General features: G+C 30.6%; 1 pseudogene; it reads right to left on the minus strand.

The window, feature by feature from the left end:
- Window positions 1–22,001: 22,001 nt before the first annotated feature.
- On the minus strand, window positions 22,002–22,121 carry LOC118614312 (annotated as a pseudogene).
- Window positions 22,122–24,925: the final 2,804 nt, after the last annotated feature.

Raw genomic sequence — 24,925 nt, forward strand, 5'->3', positions numbered from 1 at the left:
ATTATACAGAACTCCATCCCCAGATTTCTTCTATCATTGTTCTTCAAATAGGGTTTTAGATCCCTGATTCATTTGAAGCTTATTCTTATCTACTGAGTAAGGTATAGACTTAATTTTATACTTTTTTCCAAATGGTTCCAGCACCATTATAATACTCATGTTTGTGCCAGTGATTTGAGTCACCTTTAATGTAATAAATGTTCATTACTATGGTCTATTTTGGGACTTTCTCTTCTATTCCACTGGCCTGTTTATCTACACATATGCCAGTGCCAACCTGGTTTGCTGTAGCAAATCTCTAGTATGTTTTAATGTCTGGTAAGACTAATCTCCCTTTTTAATTTTCTTGACTATCTCCCTGGATATTTTTGCTTTTTATATTTTTCTTCCTGCACAGACCTCTAGTATCAGTATACGCCACTATAAATATTTCATTGTTAATTTAATTGGGATCGTACTATGCTTATAAAATGATAGAAGTGGGATATTTATAATATTCAACTATTCTGTCTAAGCACAGGGATGTCTTTCCATTTGCTTGAGTCTATTTTTTGTATCTTTCACAAGTGTTGTAAATTTTCTTCACATATGATTTTTTAAAAATATTTTTAAGCTAATTATTAACCTAAATATTTAATATTTTTTAATATTACAAATAGAATTTTCTCTGTCATCATGCCCTCTATTTACTGAGAGCTAGAGGTTAACTCTAACTAGTTAAAGGCAGAAAGCTCTTTTTATTGTGAATCTCAAAATGTCACCATGTACACATCTTTTCTCTTCAGTTGTCTGGTTTTCCCTAAAGTCATTCTTCCATCTCCTGCCAGGAATATATAATATTGTTCACTTATATTGTATATTGGTCTTCCAATAGTATAATAGTGAAAGAAGCTGAGGATTTTATCAAGAAAAGGCAGAGTTATATTTAATCTTTCTATTTTAAATATAATGTCGCATTTATACTTTCAGCTATACCAAATAAGCACTGCCCCCTCACAAAAAAAAACACTCTAGGATTTGTCTCTTTCCTCCTTCATATCCTCTACTCTCTATTCCTTCTCCACTCCACTTCTTTCTTCTTAGTATTATTTGTTAGATTTCCAAGACATCTTTTTTTTCTTATGATTTTTTTGAATAATATATATACCTTTTATTTTGATGTAGTTAATGTTTACATATTAGTATTTTATATTTCTATTATATGTGAATTATTGTTTCTTCCATTTTGTTTTCCTTTTTAGTACAACTATGATTGGAGGAAAAGGAAGGAAGAAAGAAGGTAGGTGAAAAGGAAGAAAGGAAGGAAAGAAGAAATGAAGAAAGGTGGGATAAAAGGAAGGAAGGAAGGAAGGAAGGAAGGAAGGAAGGAAGGAAGGAAGGAAGGAAGGAAGGAAGGAAAGAAGGGAAAGAAGGAAGGAAAAAAGAAAAAAGACTAGAAAAAAGAAATGAAAGAGAGGGTGGGAAGAGAGGGAGAGGAATATAAGATTGTATTTTATCTGGCAACCCTAGGTACAACTCTAATTTATAGATTGGTTCTTTCTTTTTATCTTTATATTAATGATCTTTTTAAAAATTTTCTCTTTCTGTATTCTGACTTATTTCTAATTATTTTTTAAGATCTATGATTTAGTTTTTTGCAGCATCTTATCTTCTCTTTACTCAAACTAATGCATATTTTAATAATTATCTTAGAGTCCTAGCCACAGCAATCAGATAAAAAACAGAAATAAAACCCATTTAAATCAGTAAGGTAGAACTAAAACTGTCATGCTTTGCAGATGATCTGATATTATATACAGAAAACGCTAAAGACTCCACCAAAAAACTATTAGAACAAATGAATGAATAAAATTACAGGACATAAAATCAGTATACAAAAATCTATGGTTTCCATACACCAATAACAAATGATCATAAACAAATTAAGAAAACAATCTCATTTATAATTGCATCAAAAAGTATAAAATACATAGGAATAAATTTAATCAAGAAGGTGAAAGCTCTATACTCTGAAAACTGTACGACATTGAAGAAAGAAATTGAAGGGGATACAAACAAATGAAGAGCTATACCATGCTCTTGGATTGGAAGCATGAGTATTGTTAAAATGTTCTTACTACCAAAAGCAATATACAGACTCAGTGTAATCCCTATTAAAATAGCAATCACATTCTTCTCAGAACTAGAACTAGGCTAAAATTTAAATGGAATGGTAAAATTCCTAGAATAGCCAAAGAAACTCCAAGAAAGGACGAAGTGTGAGATATCATGTTCCCTGATTTCAAACTATGCTACAGAACTACAATTATCAAAACAGTATGGTACTGGTATAAAAATGAATACATAGATCAATGGAGTAGTATAGAATCCAGAAATAAATCCCCCCTTATGTGGTAAATTATACTATGACAAAGAAAGCAAGGATATTCAACTAAGTAAAAACAGTCTCTTTAATAAGTGGTGCTGGGAAACTGGACAGAAACATGCAAAAAAAATTGAATTAAATCACCTTCTTAAACCAAAAACAACTCAAAAATGGATTAAAGGCTTAAATGTAAGACTTGAAACTATAAATCTTCTAGAAGGAAAAATAGGCAGTAAACTCTTTGACACTAGTCTTAGCAATATCTTTTTGGATATGCCTCCCTGGGAAAGGGCAACAAAAGTAAAAATAAACAGATGAGTCTACATCAAATTTAAATATCTTTGTATAGTGAAGGAAACCATCAACAAAAGTAAAAGACAAATGAATGGGAAAAGATATTTGCAAATGTTAATATCCAAGATATATAAGGAACTTAATACAGGTTAACATTTTAAAAAAAAATCCTATTTAAAAATGTTCAGGGGATCTGAATATATATTTCTCCAAAGAAGACAAACAAATGGCCAATAGTCATAGATGCTCAACATCACATATCAACAGGGAATGCAAAACATCAAAATCACCATGAGGTACCATGTCACACTGGTCAGAATGGTTATCATTAGAAAATATCAACAAATAACAATTGCTGGCAAGAATATAAATGGGTACCTTTGTATACTGTTGGGTTAAATTGTAAGTGGTGAAGGCAATATGAAAAATATTATGGGAATTCCTCAAAAAATTAAATATAAAGCTGCTATACAACCTAGTATATGACTTCTGGGTATTTATTCAAAGAAAAGAAAAACAGTAATTTGAAAAGATATATGAACCCCTATGTTCATTGCAGCATTGTTTACAATAGCCAAGATATAGAAGCAACCTAGGTGTCTACCAACAGATGAATGGATAAAAATGTGGTATATCTACACACTAAAATATTACTCAGTAATAAAGAAACAAAATCTTTACATCGGTGACAACCTGATGGATCTAGAGGATTTTATGCTAATTGAAATAAGACAAAGACAAGTACTTATATGTGGAATCTAAAAAAAAAAATAAAAAACAAAAACATAATAAATAAAGAGAACAAAACAGAAATAGACTCATAGATTAAGAACCAGCTGATAATATGTCAAAGGGGCAGGGGTGGGGGATAGGTGAATAGAAAAAATTAATAATATATTTTAAAAATTAAAAAATTATCTTCATTCATTTTATGATTTTTCGTATTTTTTTATTTTAAGGTGCAATAGTTTCTCTGTAATTATTTTAGCTTATTCCTTCTGGTTTTGTTTTATTTAAACTATCTTCTTCATTTTATTCATTACTTCATATTTCTTTTGAATCAAATAGATAATTTGTAAAGTGTTATTTTGTTTCTTCCTAAAAAAATTTGGATATTCCTTTATAAACCCTCTGAGTTTTCAGAGTAATGCTTTCTTTCCCTTGTGCTTCAGGGTAATTTTGTAAATTAATGTTGTTACTCCCCGCCCCCTCCCCCAGGTTATATATTTATAAGTAAGGGATATTATCTACATATGGTAAATTCATAGGTGAGTACAATATGTGAAATACTGTTGCCCCTCCTAACTGTTCATTTGAGTGAATGCATATTTATATGTTCAGAACAAAATTTGGAGGTCAGTACTTCACTCTATTTCTAAGTTTTTAAGTCATTTACCATGAGCAAATTATAATACTTTTTTAATTTTCAGAATTTCTGATTATGACAGAATTAAAATAGTTTATCATTCTTTGATGAAATACTATGCCACTTAAAATCTATGCCACCCACATCCATATCTGAGTGATATTTCTGAATCTTAGGGTTTTAGAAATACAATTATTCTACTATAAATTATAAAAGACTTATGTCACCAATTGGCCTACCTGCTCCTGTATCCTTGCAGGTATAATTTTCAAATAGATATAACATAAAAATAATAGAGGTGAAAGGTTGTAAGACCAAATGACCAGTAAAAAAATTTATTTGCAAAGCAGTGAACCAGGATCTCATGGTTTTATTTTTCCACATTCATAAAATTTTAAATATTTGAAAAACTATTTTTCTCAATATTTTGTTTTATACTTCAAAATAATTAGAGAAAACTGTTTAAAGAACACAAAATTATTTGTTATAAAATATTCTTCTGTAGTTAGATATGAAAGTTAAATTTATAAATGTAATGCAATATATTACCTTGAAAAACTCATATTAATTTTTTCCATCTATCTGGTTAAAAGTGAGCTTTCTAAAATCTATGGTATAGTTGCAAATTGGGAAAAATAGATCCCAACATCTATTTATAGTATATAATATTTTGAATACTTCATTTCCTTTATCTAATACACTTTAAAGGAAAGTACTTTTAAATACTTTGTTATTTTTTGATAGAATATTTTTTCCATTATAAAATTTATGTCAGATATAATTTGAACCTATGCCAATAATAGAGATATAGCTATCTAATTACCCATCATAGCTTGGAAACAAGTGGATCCAGGACAGGCAGAAAGAGAGCTGGTTACCTGAAGATGTATTTGGATGAACTAAAGGGATATACATATTAAATGGTGACATAGACAAGTCGAAGACACTGAGAGCAATGACTACATACAAAGTGTTCAAATGAGCAAGTATCTGTTTGATCCATGGGAGATATGATCAAGGAATGCTACGAAGAAAGATGTAACCTACTGAAGAGAGTAGAAGCATTTTGTGTTGTCAGCCCTGTGTTGCATTTGGAAGGGATTGTTCCATATTAAATCTTGGTATAAGGAAGACAATATGGACTTGCTAAGGACATAGGTTAAATAAACATGAACAAAAAGGAATTGGCTGATCACCTTATAAGAGGCAGGTAAGATGATGACTGTTTTAATCACCAGAAGTTAAGCATGACTCCTCATCGGTAGGTTTCAAGAGTGTTTAAAGAATCACTGCTCAATCTGGGTAGGACTCTTAATTCAGAAAGAATGATTTTATTCAAAGCTTGTACAGTTGAAAGGTTCAGTTCAAGGTGAATTTTGTTCCAGTAGGCAAATCTGGCCATGGAGAAAACCCTCATATGGTTAGGGAGAGAGTCAAGTCCCATGGCTTATTTGGCTCAAGTATTTCTTATATTTTATATCTTATAGTCAAATCTCTGAACACCTGCTGTATATTTAATGGGACCCATCTGACTACAGAAAGTTTAAAAAATGAATATGCTGCAATAAAGATGAAATTTTTTTCAAGTATTAATAATAACTGAAAGTTTTTTTTTAAGGCTTCTAATTATATCCTTGAAGACCTGTGCTTTGAATTTTTGGAAATATCTTAATGTAATTGTATGAATTTGATTTTTATATACATTAATCATAAATGGCTCTACTATAGTAAATGCTGTAATTAAGAATATTAGTAGAACTTGTAAGCTATAATTAATAAGTAGATATTTCAATATATTGCAGTGACTTCAGGGACATAGCACAAATTTATATATGTAAAAGTTATACAATTTCCTTTATTTTTAAAGTCTTTAGAAATGTTAGGACTCGTATGATTTCCTTAGATATTTATGGAATTATTCTTTATAATAGTAGGTAAGTGTAGGACAGAGAGTGAAATCAAATATTTTTTGCAAATTAAGGAAGTTAAGAAGTTTATTTTTTTGCACATCTTTAATTGTAAGTAAGGATTAGATACTGCATAAGGCTCCTCTAGACCATTAACTATGCAGAGACTTTTCAGTGGTTGATTATTTATTTTCAATTAATAAAAAAAAAATTTTATTTATGCTTTGAGAAGTTTTCAATGAATAAACATATTTCTCCTAACAATTAAGTTTATATGGACAAAAACAAAATTAGCCACAAATCTAATTTTATCCAGAAGTTTCTTCTCTTGACTCCTACAACAGTTCTTAATTAGCTAAATTGGCTAATGATCTTTTTTATTTTTGTCTTATTTACCCTGACCACACTTTAGCAAAGTTGACAGTAACTGAAAAAGTAGGTATGTGTAATAGAAATAAAAAAGGTGTGTTACTGGATACATGATTTAAGCTCATAATAGTGAATCCAAGTTTCATATGATATACTGAAATAGAACAACTAATAGTTATGTAAAATCAAACTTTTAATATATGGAGTTATGTTTAGGAGGTGCAATTTGGGTGACAGTGTATCTGACACTGTTAACAAAGATCACTATTAAAATGTGAAAGAAATCATGTAACCACTAAATGAAATGTCTAAAAGGTAAGTATTAAAATTTAATTTTGAATTTGGTTGAACTTAACTAAAATTATGATGATGATGATATATATTTGTGAGTTACTGAAAACATTTCAAATCATTTTTAAACAAAAATAAACTGTGAAATTCTAGTAATTAACTTCTAAAAACATTTTACACAATTGTTGATCCTTTCATTCATAATACTCCTTTATTGAAAGAATCCTTTCTTATTTGGACTTCCCATTTTTCCCCTTACACGGCATCTTTGGTCTTATACCTCTTATAACTGAATCTTCTTTTTCTTTGGCTAAGGTTCTCTTGGCTGCTCTTGAAGGCCACCAGAAACACCTTTTTTCATTCAGTCACAGGGGTAACTGCTTACTTACAATCCATGTTTTACTATACAAAGTCATATGATTTTGCTTCTTGTCATAAGGGTAGAAATTCATAATAGTATTGTACAAAATTCTGTTTGCAAATTTTGCTTTATTATGAATTTACTTAGGTCGAATTGAACAAAACTGTAATGACATATTTGAAAAATAATTAAAATTAAATTAAAAGACATTCCAGTTTGTGTCCAAAGGTTCTCATTCAAAAAGGACAAGTCTACTAAAGGCAAGGAACACTTTATAAGAACTGAGTCATCAACTTGATCTTCTAAAGTAATCATATACTGAGAGCAGAGGGCAATAGTTGCTGTTTAAACTCATTATGAGTCATCAGTCAAAGTTAAATTATACTTGATATATTCTATTTACTAAAAAAGAGCTATGTGCTACATCTAAGATTTTTATCAAATCAGAAAGTAAATATTTGGAAAAGAGAATCTTTGGTAGCTGAAAAATTCTCTCCTCCAAAACAAAGCATTTGTTTATGACAGACAATGTTGGTGGTTTGATCAAATTCTTCTGTGCATTCTGATGTAAACTACAGAACTTGGGCAATACAAGGCATATAATTTAACAATGCCCATCAGCTAAAGACAGACCAATTGATACATTATAGATGCTGTTGGGATTAAAATGTATATCAAACTAAAAAGCTTCTGCAAGAGAAACTACCAACAGGTCAAAGAGACAACCATCTGGATGGGAGAATATATTTGAAAACAATGCCTCTGATTAGGGCCTAATATCTAAAATATACAAAGAATTCATACAACTCAACAACAACAAAAAACCAAACAATCCAATTAAAGAATGGGCAGAGGACCTGAACAGGCACTTCTCCCAAGAAGATATACAAATGGCCAAACAGATGACAAGATGCTCAACTTCACTAGCTATTAGGGAAATGCAAATCAAAACCACAATGAGATAACATCTCACAACTGGTAGAATGGCTGTCATCAACAGGACGTTATAATAAGTGTTGAAGAGGTTGTGGGGAAAAAGGAAGCCCCATACACTGCTAGTGGGAATGCAAACTGGTACAACCACTATAGAAATTAGAATAGATGACCCTCAAAAAACTAAGAATTGTATTACCATATGATTCAGTAACCTCTCTTCTGGGTATTTACCCCCCAAACACTGAAAACGTTTATCTGCAAAGATATATGCACCCTGATGTTCAGAGCAGCATTATTCGTGGTGGGCAGGACATGGAAGCAACTGAAGTGTCCTACAATAGATTATTGGATATTAAGAAGCTGTGATACATATACGCAATGGAATAATACTCAGCCATAAGAAAAGATGAAATGCTGCTATTTGTGACAACATGGATGGATCCTGAGATAACTATGCTAAGAGAAATAAATCAGATATAAAAAGTCGAAAACTAAATTTCACTCATATGTGGGATATAAACTGAAAGCAACAGACATGACAAACAGAGACTTGTAGACACGGACAGTGGATTAGTGCTTAACAGAGAAAGAGGGGCCGGGGAGGTAGATAGGAGTAAAAGGAATGAAATATTTGGTGACAGAAGGAAATCTAACTGGCTGGTGAATATAAAACGCAATATATATACCACTTACTATTGAATTATCACTTGAAACTTATTAGTTAATTAATGTCACCCCCAATTTTTAATAAAAAAAATGTAATGGTCTATTTAGTGCTTCCTGTTTGTAGACTAGCATAACGCACTCATTTGTGGTCAAGAATAAAAAGTGTGTTTTGGATAACATATTTAATAGCTTGTTTAGAAAATAAATCATTGGTCAAACCACTCTAGCTTTAAATATCAGATTTTATAAAAAGAAAGTAAGATTCAAGTTTAAAGCTTACTCGGACATATAGTTAAATAAATATGAAGGAATTTACAAGTTTTTCTTTTTTTTTTCTTTCTAAATCACCATTCTGGTAGCAGCAACTTAGTGTAATTTAAGAACAACAATAACAAAAAGATTTAAAATAGCCTATTCCTTAGGTGCTTGGATTCTGTTGCAGTATCAGCAGATCCGTGGTTAGAACACAAAAGGGTTACTTTTGACTTTGGTTTGTGCTCTCCTAAACAGAAATTGTTTTTGTTACTATTAATGATAGTTTTAGAAAAATGGTAAAATGAAACAAGTCATTTAATGTCAGAGTGGACTATTTTGGATCATAGTTTTATTGTAATTGAAATAAAAAGATAATAGACATATTGCTAAAAACATTGATTCTTAAGGTACAGAATTGTTTTATTAGAGTTGATAGGCAAATTAACTCTCAATTATATATAATGAAAAGAAATAGGTTAGTTAGAACAAGGTACCAAATCAAGTGCCTGAGATTTACAGCATGATTAACAACTACTGCCTCTACTGAAACATGATTAGAAAATTGCAAAACTATTACATTCATTTAGAAAACTAAAAATGAAGGCTCTTCCAATGGTGGAATAGTATCATCAGTTTAAACAGAGAGGGCTTGGTTATTTATAGTTAGAAATTCAGAAATTTTTATCTACTCTGTGCTCTTGCAGATCTTTTCAATAGAAATGTAATAAGCATGAACTAGTCTGACTTGGATGCCAACTAATTTCCCTTTCCTAAACTATCCTCTGGGGCAAATACTAAACAAGCAAAGAAGAGACAATAAATAGGTACAAGAACAGTGAGGAAAAAAAAGAGAAATCAAGGGGCCTACATCATTTACAAAATACAAAACCTGGCAACCCCTAGGTAATGGAGTACTGAAGATTTTATGTTTCAAGCAGAATAAAAAAATAAAACTCTTTTTAATTAAAAACAAAACATTTACAATAAAAAGAAAAACTTTTACAAAGAAAACTTCGAAGAAATATGAGAGCTTGGTCATTGTGGGAGGGTTTATTTCAGAAAAGGTTTATAGCAGAAAATATAAAATCATAAAATAAAATGTCTATACTATATTATATATGGCATAAATTTACTGTTATAACTATTATAATGTATTATATAAAATGCATATATTATATAAAATACTATGTATAAAATGTAGATTTTAAGTGTGTTTGAAAATGAACCAGAACAAGAGAAAATGGACTTGGATTTTGCTTCACAGGACCACGAATACAGGAAGTTAACTGGGGAACTGCAGTATTAAATGATGGATGCAAAAGAATGAGTTAACAGCAGAACAGTTGTTCTTTAAAACAAATATGATTATATAAGTCTTCTCTTTCAGACACCTTTAACATGAATCTCAATGACTTAATGTATACAAGTCTCTTTTTGATTTAGTCTAAAATATAAATTTCACAAGTTCAGATATCTCATCTTTTTTTTTTTTTCAACATATTTTAAGAGCAAAAATTTTTACTTATAAGTTAAAATCATCTGTGGAGATTCAACAAAATATCTAGTGCTCCATCTTTGCCCCATTGAAGCCATCAGAAGTTCTGGGAGTAAGACCAAGGCCTGTCTATTTCACTCCCTTGTATTATAAGATAAAACACAGATACTAAAAACCTCACCAAAATTGTTTATGTTATTATATAGATAATTATTTCCTTGTAATCGCAACACAGCCAAAATATACAATTTTGTCAGCCTCACTTCAGAAACTTCCATATGACCTATCTCAATCACATCACTTTTTATGCTCCAAAAGTAGCCACTTTTTGAATTACACATTAATTTCTTCTTTGCATTTCTTTATAATTTTATCATCCAAGACTATATTCTGACCACTGTAAGTTAGTCTTGCTCATGTTAAAAGCATTGTTATTTCTTTTATGTCTTCACCTTTTTTTCTTTACAATTTTTGTTAAAAAAGGAAAAAGAAAAAAAAAAAACCTGAGCTACTAAAGACTGAAAAATGGAGATATTCTAATTCAACCAGTTTGTTTGAACTATTATTTGGTTATCCAGTAATAAAGTTCATATAGGAAAGGCAAAATAAATGCTTGATTCTTTCCCTTTATTTACCAGTTTTCAAGATAATAAATTATTTCCCCATCACCCTCCACTTAAATTAATTTTGTGTTCATAGATTCAATCATATTTTGTTAGTTTCAATCAATTCCATTTTCTCTAAGAAGGAAATTCAAATTGAGAAGGAGTAGCTTCCTCAGATTGCCTCCTGGATTTTGACTTGAGTTTGATAACTTCTTTGCAATTGATATAAAATGTTCCAGAGTCACGTTGTGCATTTCACGACCTAGAAGGAGATAGTTTTCCAAGAGGACCTGGTTTTGTTTATTGCTTAACAGTATTTCAGCACTACAATCTATGTGCTAGGGATGCTCTAAGCTACCTGGTTTGTCATTGCTTCTAGATAAAGACATAAATATAATATATGAAACAGAGAATTAAATATCTCATAATCTCATATTGATTCTTCTAATTCAAGTTTTCTTTTAGATAATTTACTTAACCTCTTCTATATTATACACATATCTTCTTTCTTCCAAACCAAGAATCATCATTCTCAAAGGCATAAGAGAAGCCAATTTAGGATATACCATAACCACTTATTGATCTAATTTGGTAATCACAATAGTCTCAGAACAGCAATATTAATAGTACCACCACCTATCTAATTCATTCTGTGTATATATTAACCACTACACAACATGCTTTCTCCTTTTTAATCTCTTGTAACTGTAATTCTACAAGTAACTATATGTTTAATACTCACCACAAATCTGTGCCAATGCCAGTCTAGTTATTTGGCTGTCTAAAGCTTTCTCTCTAATAAATTCCTCAGAAGAGCTTGTGGAAAGATATTCTCTGAGTGTTTACATGTTGGTAACAGTTTATATCTTTTATACTTGAAAATCAGTTTTCATGAACTTAAAATTTTTGGATTACATTTCATTTCTTTTAGTGTTTTGAACATTTTGCACTATTTTCTTCTGGCAAAAAGTACTGCAGTTGAAAAGTCTGGTTTAAATGCCAATGGGTCAGCAAACAGAAGGAACTTTATTCTTTGTACAGGGCTATTAATATAGGGACAGGATAAATTTATTTATAAATAAAATTATAATTTCTTATTTTAAATGCCTGTAGTGAACTATGTGCTTTATGTGTGATATCCACACTTTTAAGGTGTCCATTAAGTCAATATGATAAACAAGGACTATAGGCTTAAATGAACATTTTACCCTAAAACGGGAGAACTGGAATTCAAACACATGTCTACTGAAAAATAAAGCCAAGATCAGTCTATCAGGCTATGCTGTCCTTTTGACCTAGGACTTTGTGTTCTGTTTTGCCAGGGAGAGGTCCAGTTTATGCCTGCTGTCCTATAATAATTCCCAAAAGGAGCTCCTTTGCTCTAAAATATTCTGTTTTGGCAGATAAATGATATATGTAGTCACAATATTTCTTGACCATTCAGTGCAGTGATAGATTCAACTTAAAGTTCTTTGATAACAAATAAGAACACTTATTGAAATCATGAACTTCTATATTTTCAGTGCCCACCCTTCATCTCAATTGTGCTGCATTGTGATCCTTTTGGTATTTACTGTACATTGCTACTGAAACCTATAGATTTAAATCCTCCGACGAATTAAAGCAAAGAAAAACAAAACATCATTTTGTTTACTTTGAATGTGTAAGCTTTTCTTTGTTATATGGTCCACATAATAGCCTTCTGACTCTCCTTTATTGGAGGAAGCTACTTCTTTCAGTGTAGAAATTGTGAGGTTCGGCTTAGTTAAAATGGTGGTGGGGTGCGGGAACCATTTTGCTGGGATAGTAAACACATTATCATTTGTGTCGTCCTCCTTGTGGGCTCTAAATTCCACTGATATTAATGGTGAAATATGGTATGGGTTGAGACTCTGATGACATGTGGTCAATCAATTTAAATTCCTAAGAAAGAGACAGAAGGTCTATAAGTGCCCTCCAGGGAAGATGGATACTGCATTAATGCACAGAACCAAGAGACAAGGAAAGAAAATGCCACCTGAGCTCCCACCCTCTGGAAGCTAACAGCAATTTCAGAAACTTATACTATGCTGCGGTTTTGTGAAATTGCCATACCAAGTAACTGGGGAAAAAGCCCTGAGGAGTTGTTTGTAAGACTGATAGCATCAGAGTTTGTTTGCCAGGGATATTCTGTCAGAAATCTAAATGGAGTTAAAATACACAGTGGATACCAGACTCCATTTTCTGGAATGTAAGTGCTCACTGGGGATGGGTGGCTTGGGTCTGGATTCCACTTGCATATAGAGATGCCATCGTGTTTATTTGGGAGAGTGTGTGCTGATCATTATATGCATTACTTTAGTATTTACAGAAGGTAAGAGGTTTATATTCTATCATTATCTAATTATTTTTAACATTAAAGTGATACACACTCATTTAAATAAAGTCAGAATAGAAAGGAACCTTTAAAAAATGAAACTGTCCCAAATCCATCTCCCCTAGCATGCCAATTAATTATATAGACGTAACCACTCTTAATATTTTAAAGTGTATCCTTCCAGAGATTTTCTAAGCACATTTGATATGCTAACATTTAATTTTAAAATAAACTTTAAAAATATACTATTTTCAGCATTTTTCTGGTTTTTCTTTTTCCAGTTAAAATTATATCAAAGACAATTTTTTGTGTCAGTATAGACACACCTACTTTGGTATTTTTTTTAACAGCTGCACATTATTCCATTGTTTGGATATACTCAGATATATGTAACCAAACCCTTTCCTTAGGTAATTACCAGTTTTTTGCTTTTATGAACACTTCTGTCTTGAACTTCTTTATGTATATTTCTATGCACATATACGAGAGTACATTAGATAAATATTGCCAAATGGCTCTTCAATTTACACTCCCAGTCACAGTGTACGGACTACCTATTTATCAATCTTTACAATTATGTTAGTTTGAGTTAAGATGCAGTACCCATTTTTGTTTAGTTTGCATTTTTCATTATGAATAAAGTGAACCTCTTTTCTTACATTTATTGTCCTTAGAGCAATGTGGAATAATGGTTAAATGTTCAGACTCTGGAGTTAGACTATCTGAATCTCAGCTCCACCATAAAATAGCAATGTGACCATGTCCTTATAACTTCTCTGCACCTCACGTTTCTCCTATGTAAAATGAAATAATGGTGATATTTACCTCTTGCTGTTGTGAGGATTAAATAGGTTAAACATTAAACTTGTATAAATTATTTATAATAGTTTTAAAGACATAATAAACACATTATAAACATCTGTTATTATTAAACATATTTTTGTGAATTACATAATTATGATCTTTGCTTTTTTATATTTATTATTTGTCTTTTTATTGGTATATAAAACCTTGTTTGAAACTAAGACCACTAGCTATCTCCCTTGATTCTTCAAAATTTTAATTTTCTTAAGCAAGAATCATATCTCTAGGGATATTAAATAACTAGTATGTTTAAGTATTTTAGAAAATTTTCCATTTATTCATTAATTCAATATTCATTGGACCCAAACTTATTTAAAAATAATTGAATAGCAATGAGAATACAGAAGTTAAAAAAAAATAGATGATCCTTGCCAGTGTGGTAGAGAGACAGAGCCAAGTTTGCTATTTTGATACAATGCAATGAATGCTATAATAGAACTAACAGAAGTACCATGATTTAATATTCAAAATATATTTAAAAAACTCATAAAACTCAATAACAAAAGAACCAACAACCTTCTTTAAAAATGGGCAGAGGATCTGAATAGACATTTCCCAACAAAGACATACAGATAACCAACAGGCATATGAAAAGATGCTCCACATCACAATTATTAGGAAAATGCAAATCAAAACCACAATGAGATATCATCTCACATCTATTACAATGGCTATTATCAAAAAGACAAGAAATACCAAGTGTTGGAAAGGATGCAGACCAGAGGGAACCCTCATACACTATTGGTGAGATTGTAAATTGGTGCAACCACTATGGAAAATGTATGAAGCCTTCCTTAAAAAATTAATAATAGAACCAACATATTAATCACAGTTCCTCTCCTGGGTATTTATCTGAATAATATTAAAACACTAATTCAAAAAGAAATATGTACCCCTATATTCATTGAAGCATTATTTAGAATAATGAAGATATGAAAACAACCTAAGCATCCGGCAATAGATAAAAGAATAAAGATTTGCTACACACACACACATGCACGCATGCACAAAAAATAGACTACTACTAAGCCATAAAAAAGAGGGATTATTGCCGTTTGCAAAAACATGAATGGATCTTGAAGGTATTTTGCTAAGAGAAATAAGTCAGAAGAGGACATATACATAAGTAATACACATATTACACTCACATGTGTAATAAAAAACAAAAATGTAACAAAAGAAACCTAAAAAAAAACAAGACAATCTCATAGATACAGACAATGGAATGGTGGTTACCAGAGGGGAAGGGAGATGGAGGGAGGGTGAATTGGGTAAAAGAGGTCAAATATATGGCAATGGAAGGAAACTAGACTTTGCATGCTGAGCACACAATAGAGTATACAGATATTGAATCATAATGTTGTATACCTGACACTTATATAATGTTACTAATCTTACATAAATAAATGAAAAAAATTTTTAATGAATTTATATATACATATGTATAAACACACTTATACCAATTTTACACTGTGCTGTTTGGACTGTTCTTTTGTTGTTTTTGAGAATATTGTCTTCCCTTAGTTATGAAATGATAAATTCACTGCGGATTGCTAAATCTCAAAGGGACCCCTATAAAATTATTCCATTTTATAACATTTCAGGAAGTACCATTCATTTGTATGTCATTAAACGTGTATCTCTATTAATGTGTACACTTAATCAAAAACTTCTTTCTCACTGCTGTTTTCTTTTAAAATCAGTTTCTTTAGAATGTCTTTTACCTCTTGTCTACTAAGGAGAAGGGAAAGGAAAACTATCTCCATAATTTGTCACAGAAACCAGTAAGCTTATGGTGATATTCTAACATAGAACTAGCTTTAGCATTTCTCCTTTTGTTAGCTTTTGTTAACTTTATTTTTGTACACATCATGCCATTGGCATCTCAATACCTTTTTAATTACTTTCTAGGGCCTTATTTCCCTCATGTTAGGATTCCCAATCGTGAAGGATGCTGCGCCTTGCTTTGAGTTTCACTGGGTTTAGTTTTTTCTGTCTGATGCATGCCATCACACACCAGTTATATCTGGCAGTTTATGTTTTCTATTTGACCACTCAAGGTAGAAGCACCAGAGAACACAAAGCTTTTCACTGTTGCCTATTCTGTCCTCTGTTAAAGTTATATTAATATGTTATAAGCAAACAACAAAATTGCAGAAGTATTGATACTAAATATGTTATGGGCTGTAAAATTATTTGTCTTCCTGACAAGAAAACCATAGTTGAATTTTGCTTCTACAATTAAACCTTGGCCCTTTAATATATAAAACTGTCAATTTCACAAGAATTATAAAGTATAAAACAATATCTCTTTTAGATAAAAATCTAGAAGCTATTTTTATATCCTTGTAGATCGGCAAAGATGGAAAAAGTGATTGTGGTATATTTATACCAAGAAATACCTAAGAGCAATGCAAAATAAGCCAAATACAAAGAGTATATATTTTATAATTCTATTTATATGAAGTTTAAGAATAGGCAAAACTTATCTATGATGATAGAAATCAGAATAGTTACCTTTGGGTGATAGAGACTTGGAAGGACATGAAGGTAGATTCTCGGGTATTGGTGATATATATTCTATTTCTTGATCAGGAGGATGTTACATGGAACTGTACACTTCATAAAAATTTCCTAGACAGTGTAGACTCATGTTTTGCACACTTTTGTGTTACAAAAAAATATCACTAGTAGGTCCTTCTTTCATTTTCAGTCTTTTTTCCTTGAGTGTGGAATTACATTTGTCTGCAACAGAAATAAAAAGCCTGTTAAAGAAAATGTCTTCTGTCTTCAGGCATTCATGTAAAAATGTGTCTAATGTGTGACCTTGAGCTCTATGCAACACATTCCAGACCTGGTGAGAACTATGCATGCTGTATTTGTAACATAAAACAGTACAATGACCAGGTCCTAAGACAAATTAAAATACTTCTCTTAAACTTTGTCTTTTGAAGCAATGCTTAGCCCTTCCACTTTATATCTGAGAGTCTCATTTAACTTTTTTTTGAGTGATACGGTACTGCCTTGCCTGACAAGCAATAAATTTGGCTTCCCCTCACCTCTAACTGTAGTGGTCTTAGCATTTTGATTGGGTAATTCACAATTTAGGTTCTAAAAACTTCTTGTTGTTGCTGTAGATCAGGGATTTTTCACAAAACATTTTTAGTCTCTAGCATGACATACCCAGAATTTTTGGGGGGGTTTTGTTTTGATTTCATAAGCTTAAGATTCATATATTCATGTGTTGAGCTTGTTTGTGTTCAGGCAGAGTTTAGAGTAAGTAAACATCTAAGCAAAAGTTTTTAGTATTGGAAAATACCAATAATACCTGTTTGCAAATTTAGAATGGCTTTAATATTGTTAAAATGCTACTAATAGTTGTTTATGATTAATATGTACTAGTTGCACTAGCACGTCTTCTTCCACTTATATCACTACAAAAGTGTTATAAAAAACTAAACATTTGTCCTAACTATTGACATCTTTTGCTTATCATGCCAGGGCCACTAATACACACACACACACACACACACACACACACACACACACACACACAGTATAAGAATAGTAATATTGATTTTGACTGCTTTCTTACTCAAAAATGCTAGATAGTAAAAAATTTTCAGAATCCTGTTAATAAAAAGTCATAAGGAATTAAAGATTTGCTTAAATTTAAAGGTACTTTCAAAATAATTTAGAGTTAAATGACATAAAGGCTTGCTGCTTTTGAAGTGAGTGCCAGAAGCCTGCACTAAGATATTAGTGGACCTCAAGCAAAAGTAACAAAAGGTAAAGAGAAAAAATTGTCACTAGTTGTTTAATTATTAAAAAAACATAAAAACCTATAATTTAATTTGCAATTTATAGAACAAATTGATTATGTAAAATATCAATTGATTACTGATGTATGTGTTACACACAATTCACAATATCTTATAGCCAAAAGCTATTTGCTTTAGCTCTTGGTAATCAAGAAGAGCTGAAACTTCAATCATAATGGTTTATCTTCATTAGAATCAGTTAAGAAAAATATATGTTAATAATACTTTATTATTACTGTGGCATCATATAACTAAACAATTTGTTATAATATCTGAATGTTCCCTAATTTTACTGTTATAAAACAATTGCACATATAGTGCGAGTTTTCTAGGTTAAAGAACTGCATATTAATTAATTCAATATCATGATATTTCATAAAAAATTTTCAAATACAAATAAATAAGTATGTTGTTGGATGTAGAGACATTTAGTTTAGAGAATCAATACTTTCATTTTTCAAAGCAGAGATTACACATTGGAAATATTATTTCATAAAACAAAATATTTTTGCCAAAATAACGATACAAATTGAAGACTCAGTAATTTCACATAAATTTTCTAATAGATCCTCACAGAAATGCTCAAATCAAATTTTAAAATCTCTGATCTCTTTCACACTAAATAGAACCAGTTAACTGTGAACTATTTAGCTTCTTGAGGACATTTATTGGAAAAGACATGCTTTTTGCTTTGTATTGTAGTTAACATTCCAAATCACGAGAGGTCATCCTAGAAATAAATATTTTCTGTATTGTATAAAGAATATTTATGTGAATTCTGGACACATTTCAAGAAAAAAAATGATAAATATATTTAATGTGATCCATCTTATATAACAGATTACTCATATTTTCTTTATTAATAGAAGTAGAAACTCCTGTTCAATGGAGTCATATAAATCTTTGAGTGCTGAGTGGCAACTGCTATTAGGCTGAGGATTACAAACTCACAAACATACAAGCTGAGTAACTTAGAAGTAATTGCACATGTAAATATTTTTATGTTACCTAACCAATGCCAAAATGAGAGTTAAGAACTATGGAAAAAATCTTAATGGTCTTAAGATACTCTCTGAACAGTCAAAAGCAAAGGGGAAACAAAAATTTGGCAAAGTCAAGAACAGTTTACCTCAAAATTCTACTCATAGAAAGAAGTATACTTTCTTGGTTCTAATTTCTAAACCCAAATACATTTTTATCCCATATTACCTTAAAAATTAAAATGTCATCTTGTAATTATTTGGGGGAAATCCAATTAATCAATAATTTATCTTCAAAGGAATCTTTCTTTAAGAATGCACATAAATAATCTTATTATCATGAGATTATATTCATCATGTATACATACATTAATAAGAATTTATTCCAGTACGATGATTTTACTTTTAAAGTTGAAATCAAGGCCACTGTATATTCTTAATATGACCACAGGGTCTTTATTACTTTTGCTTTCAGTGCCACATGATTCTATGTTTCTAAACTAAAAACTAGGTGTACAATAATTATTACTTTAGTTAGGTTATATTTTTCAGTTATAAAGGGGAATCAGAATTTATAGGAAGTATTTCAGTATATATAACTTAGCTTTTTTGAAAGAATAAATATAAGATTACTTTCAGCCTGTTGGAACATAACACATTTTGAAGAAAGGTTACCAATGTAAATATTTTATTGTCATCAATATAAATATTTTATTCAAAACAGTTTTTTGGGGTTGCACATATACATAATAAAAACACAAACATTTTCAAAAGAACAATATTTTTGTGGTGATACTGAAGATATTTATCTAATGATATTAACCCCACCCCCACTCATCTATTTCAAGTAAAAGTTTAAAGGTACTTAAAGAGAAAATTTAGGTGCTTATGTTTAATATATAAATTTGCTTGAAATTACTTAAGAATTGCTAGTAGACATAAAAATGCTTTCTGATTCTCAATTCCTCATTTTTGGAGAAAGATTACACTTAGTTATTCCTAAATTTAAGTGTGTCCTGTTCTTATTTTCAGTTCATGTGGAAGAGTTTCATTCCAAAAGAACAAAGAGAACAGCTAAAATTCCAAGAACTTGTTAGTCCAATTCCTTAAATAACAAAATACTATATCAATATCAATAAGGAAGCCCTGTGCTTTAAATCTAATGTTCTAACAATAAAATGTATTTGAAATACAATATTAGAATAGTTATATAATGTCATATTTTTAAAATTCTGGCTATTTTTTTTATCCTTTGAGTTTCTATTTGATTAAAATAGCAACAAAATTTATGGTAACCACAATGGAAAAATCACTGGAATTGAGACTTTCTCATTTGAATCAGAAAGAAACTGTAGGTTAGTAATAAACTAACTGGCTGACCATAAATTTATAGCTACTCTAAAATAGAACTAATACCTATCTCACATAATTGTTTGGAGGATAAAACAGAATAAATTGCAAAGCACTATTATACAAATGTAAGGTCTTGTTTTCACTGCTATTATACAGTGATTTCAAGTAGGAAGCAAAAATAATGTGTTAAAAATAAAAATTAAATAACATTGTTAATATAATTGTGTAAATTCAACTGTAATCATATTATTATGTTTTAGATATTTAGTAACACTTCTAATTCTATCTCTTAAATAAATTATGCACAAATTCAGAAAAAATATTTAAAATGATGAAAATATAAAGGCATCTATCATCATTTTCAGCTTTTATTAGATTTTTTCCTTATATGCAATCATTCTAGTTATTATAGCAGAATTCTGTGTAGGATGGGTAGTTATTAAAAACAGTGTTTGTTTTCTTATTGGGATCTCCCTACAAAAAAATGTCAGCACTCCTAGAAATAAGACTTATTTTTGCTCCTAATTGTGTAGCTGAATAAATTGTTCATGTCAGATTGCAGATTGATGAATAATATCTTTAGTTATAAGTATTTCTAACATATTCACACCGTGAATATAAGAACTTAGGGTGTATCACTGCACACAATTCTATTCTGCTGTCTAAAATCATGCCATTTTTTTTCTTGTTGTTGTTCTGAAAGTATTTTTGGTTTATCTTGGTCTCTTTTTTCTCATGACCCCTCCTTTTCCTTTTCAATCTGTTGGTCGAAGGAGTGGGGCAAACATTTCTTAACAAAGAGAGTTACTTGAATGGTGGGCCATGCATGACAACACTGACTACATATTAACTGCTGCAAGAGCATGGAATCCTGCTGCTAAAAGGTCTTCTCATTCCTGCTGTCACTGAGGAGATAAAAATCTCACCAGATGCTTGATTTGATTGAAAATCTTACAATCCCTACAAATCCTTAAGCAGTGAAAATGTTATTTAGTTATCAGAAGCTTCTACCATAATGGAAATAATTGCTTTATGACCAAAAAATTGTATGGAAATAAATGAGAAAAACTGAATTATATTAAGAATAGTTTAAGAAATAGAATGTGTATTTCGTATGATTTTCTCTCTCAAATCTTTCTGTTCTGCATTGCCAAATATTTTCTGAAAAAATGTTTAAAGTAATAAAGGGTTGACGTTTTTATGTTACTTCTATTAATATATGAATGTGATTTTTAATAGCTCTAGATGTATTCCAGGCTATCTCTGTGTGTGTGTACACACACACAAACACACATATTTATACACAGACACATATATGTGTGTGTATATATATACATTTACTCAATAAACAAAAACAACTTTTAGTAATTTTGTAGATAGCATGAAATGGTAAGCTTGAAACAATATTGATAATGTGAGCAGCTATCATCAATACCTTATAAGAAGAAACTAAAGCATAATGTTTAGGACAACAGCAACTTTTAATATCAAGACAATCTTTTAAGTTATTCAGCTTGTTGGAAGACATGAACATGAGAATCAGCACTATAACGGAACTGGCTCATTACCTTTATCACAGAATTATTTTCAAAATTAAAGAATTTATATAATCTGTTGAGAATATATTTATTCATTTGTTTTTAGCCCTTGGTTGACCTCACAGATTGCAAAGACTTTGTCAGCTTACAACCTCTTATTTTTTTATTTTTTATTTTTACATCTACAGCACCTGGTCTTCCTAGGTGGTCTCCCATCCAAGTACTAACCAAGCCCGAACCTGCCTAGCTTCCAAAATCAGATGGGATCGGGCTTGTTCAGGGGTAACATAGCTATAGACTGAGAATATGTTTTAAACCAGTGTCTGAATAGATAGTATCTTGATGATTTTGTTAATTTTCTATCATTCTTATTATCACTATGAATATTATAAACTAACTCAGATTCATTTGGTCTATAATATGTCACTGAGACTTATTGTATAACAACTCCTCCAGATGACTTGATTATCAACAAGGTTTGGGAACCTCAAGCCATGAAGTTAATAAGTTTATCTTATAGTTTCACATTGTGCTACTGTAGGCTAGGAAATTTACTTTTGGATGGAATACATATTTGTATTTATATGATAACAATACCTGAAAGCCATTTATATTTTAATCTTCTAAATATGTGATGTACTAATATTATAAATATTAGAAACAGCTTAGACTTCAGTATAGAGCTTGAATGCAAGAAAACATCAAAGTACTCATGTTTTTCATTATGATAGAAGTCTCAATTCTTCCCATGCTGCACTCTATTCAGGAGTTTTGTGATATGCATGGTTGTCTGACAATCTCAGGATTTCTGAATTTATGACATGTCCTCTGAACACTGTTTTGTTTTGTTTGGATAATCCTCCCACCCAATTGTCAGACCTACAACCAAGATTACTCTACCTAGCAAAGCTATCATTTGGAATTGAAGAACAGATAGTTTCCCAGATAAGAAAAAGCTAAAGGAGTTTATCACCACAAAACCAGTATTATAAGAAATGTTAAAGAGACTTCTTTAAAAAAAAAAAAGAAAAGTCAAAAATAGGCAGTGTGGCTACATGTATAAGAAAACAAAACCCTTACATATGCTTTCTATAAGAGACTCACTTCAGATCACAAGACACACAGAGTGATAGTAAAAGTATGGAAAAAGTATGGAAAAAGATACATTGTATAAATGGAAACAAACAAAAAGCTAGGGTAGTAACACTTATACCAGACCAAACGGACTTTAAAACAAAGGCTATAGCAAGAAACAAAGAAGGACCCAATAACTCGACTTCTGGGTATTTACCTCAAGAAACCCAATACACTACTTCAAAGAGATATGTGCATCCATATGTTCTCTGAAGCATTATTTACAGTAGCTAAGATATAGAGAAAATCTGTGTGTCCATCAGTAGATGAATGGATGAAAAAAAGGTGGTATACATACATTTTACACACACACACACACACACACACATACATACACACAATAGAATATTACTCAGGCATAAGAAAGAATAAAATTTTGCCATATGCAACAACATGGATGGACCTAGACGATATTGTGCTGAGTGAAGTAAGTCAGATAAAGACAAATATCATATGATTTTTTACATATATGTGAAATCTAAAAAACAGCATAAAGAACAATCAAAACAGAAACAAGCTCACAGATACAGAGAACATTTTGAAGGTTGTTAGATGGGGTATTTTGAAGGATGGGTGATAGGGGAGGGGATTAAGAGGTACACATTAGTACAAAAATAGTTACAAAATAGTTATGGGATGTATAGTATGGGAAATATAGTTAGTAGTGTTGTAATAACTATATGTTGTCAGATGGGTACTGGATTTACTGTGGTGATCACTTTATAAGTTATATCACTGTTTTGTACACCTGAAACTAATATGATATTGTATGGCAACTGTAATTAAAAAATCTTTAAAGTATTTTAAAAAATTGTCAATGCCCTAAGATACATCCTAAGCAGTATGGGAAATAAAAGTAAATTTAAATCAAATTAAATAAGAAGAAAATAATAAGGTTGGAGAAATTAATGAAAGAGAAAACATATGAACTTTAAAAAACTTAACAAGACCAAACTTTGATTCTTTGAACAGATTTTCATAACAGTGATAAAACCTGAACTAGATTCATCAAAGTAAAAGAGAAGGTACAAAGAACCAGTAACAGGAATGAAAGAAGGGTTATCATTAAAGATGCTCAAAAGATAATAAGGGGATACTATTAACAATTTTATTTCATGAACCTTGATAACTTAGATGAAATGGAAAAATTCCTTAAACTATGTGGCTTACCAAACTGACCCTGTGTGAAAAAAAAATCCAATAGTCCTTATATCTAATAAAAAAATTAAACTTGTTATTCAATACCTTCCTACAAAGTTCGCTTTAGATCTAAACTGTTAAATTTGTTAAGTTCTATTAAACTGAAAAGGAAGAAATAACTACAATAATCAATTATTTCAGAAAATAGATGAGAGATCACTTCCCAACTCATTTCATTAAACCAGCACACTATTAACACCAAAACCTGATACATTACCAAAAGTTAAAATTATAGATCTATGTCCCTTGTGAACACTGTTGAAAAATCCTGAGCAAAATATTAACACACACAAATTTATCAATCAAACAAAGTCTATATCATGGAGAAGCAGGTTTGATCACAGGAATATAAAATTAGTGTAACATTCAAAAACTGATCAAGAGAACTCATAGTAACAAAAGAGTGCAGAAATAAACCCACATGATCATATCAAAGATGTGAAAAAGTATTTGACAAAATTCACTTCTTTTGAGATTAAGGTTTACAACAAACTACAAATAAGAGGCTTCCTCAAGTTGATAAATGACATCTACAAAAAACATAAAGTTAACTTACTTTATGGGTGCATATTTAAAAAAAAAAATTTCTTCCAATCAGGAGAATGACAAGGATGCACAGTATCATCACATGTATTTAACCCTGAATTGGAATCTTAGCCAGTGGAAAAAGACAAGTAAAAGAAATAAAATAAATAAAGATCTTAAAGAAAGACTGTTTCAATAGAAAATTCTTGAGGGTTGAACAACACGAAACTGGAACTAATAAGAA

Source organism: Rousettus aegyptiacus, unplaced genomic scaffold, assembly GCF_014176215.1.
Source record: "Rousettus aegyptiacus isolate mRouAeg1 unplaced genomic scaffold, mRouAeg1.p scaffold_m13_p_2, whole genome shotgun sequence".
Taxonomy (NCBI): domain Eukaryota; kingdom Metazoa; phylum Chordata; class Mammalia; order Chiroptera; family Pteropodidae; genus Rousettus; species Rousettus aegyptiacus.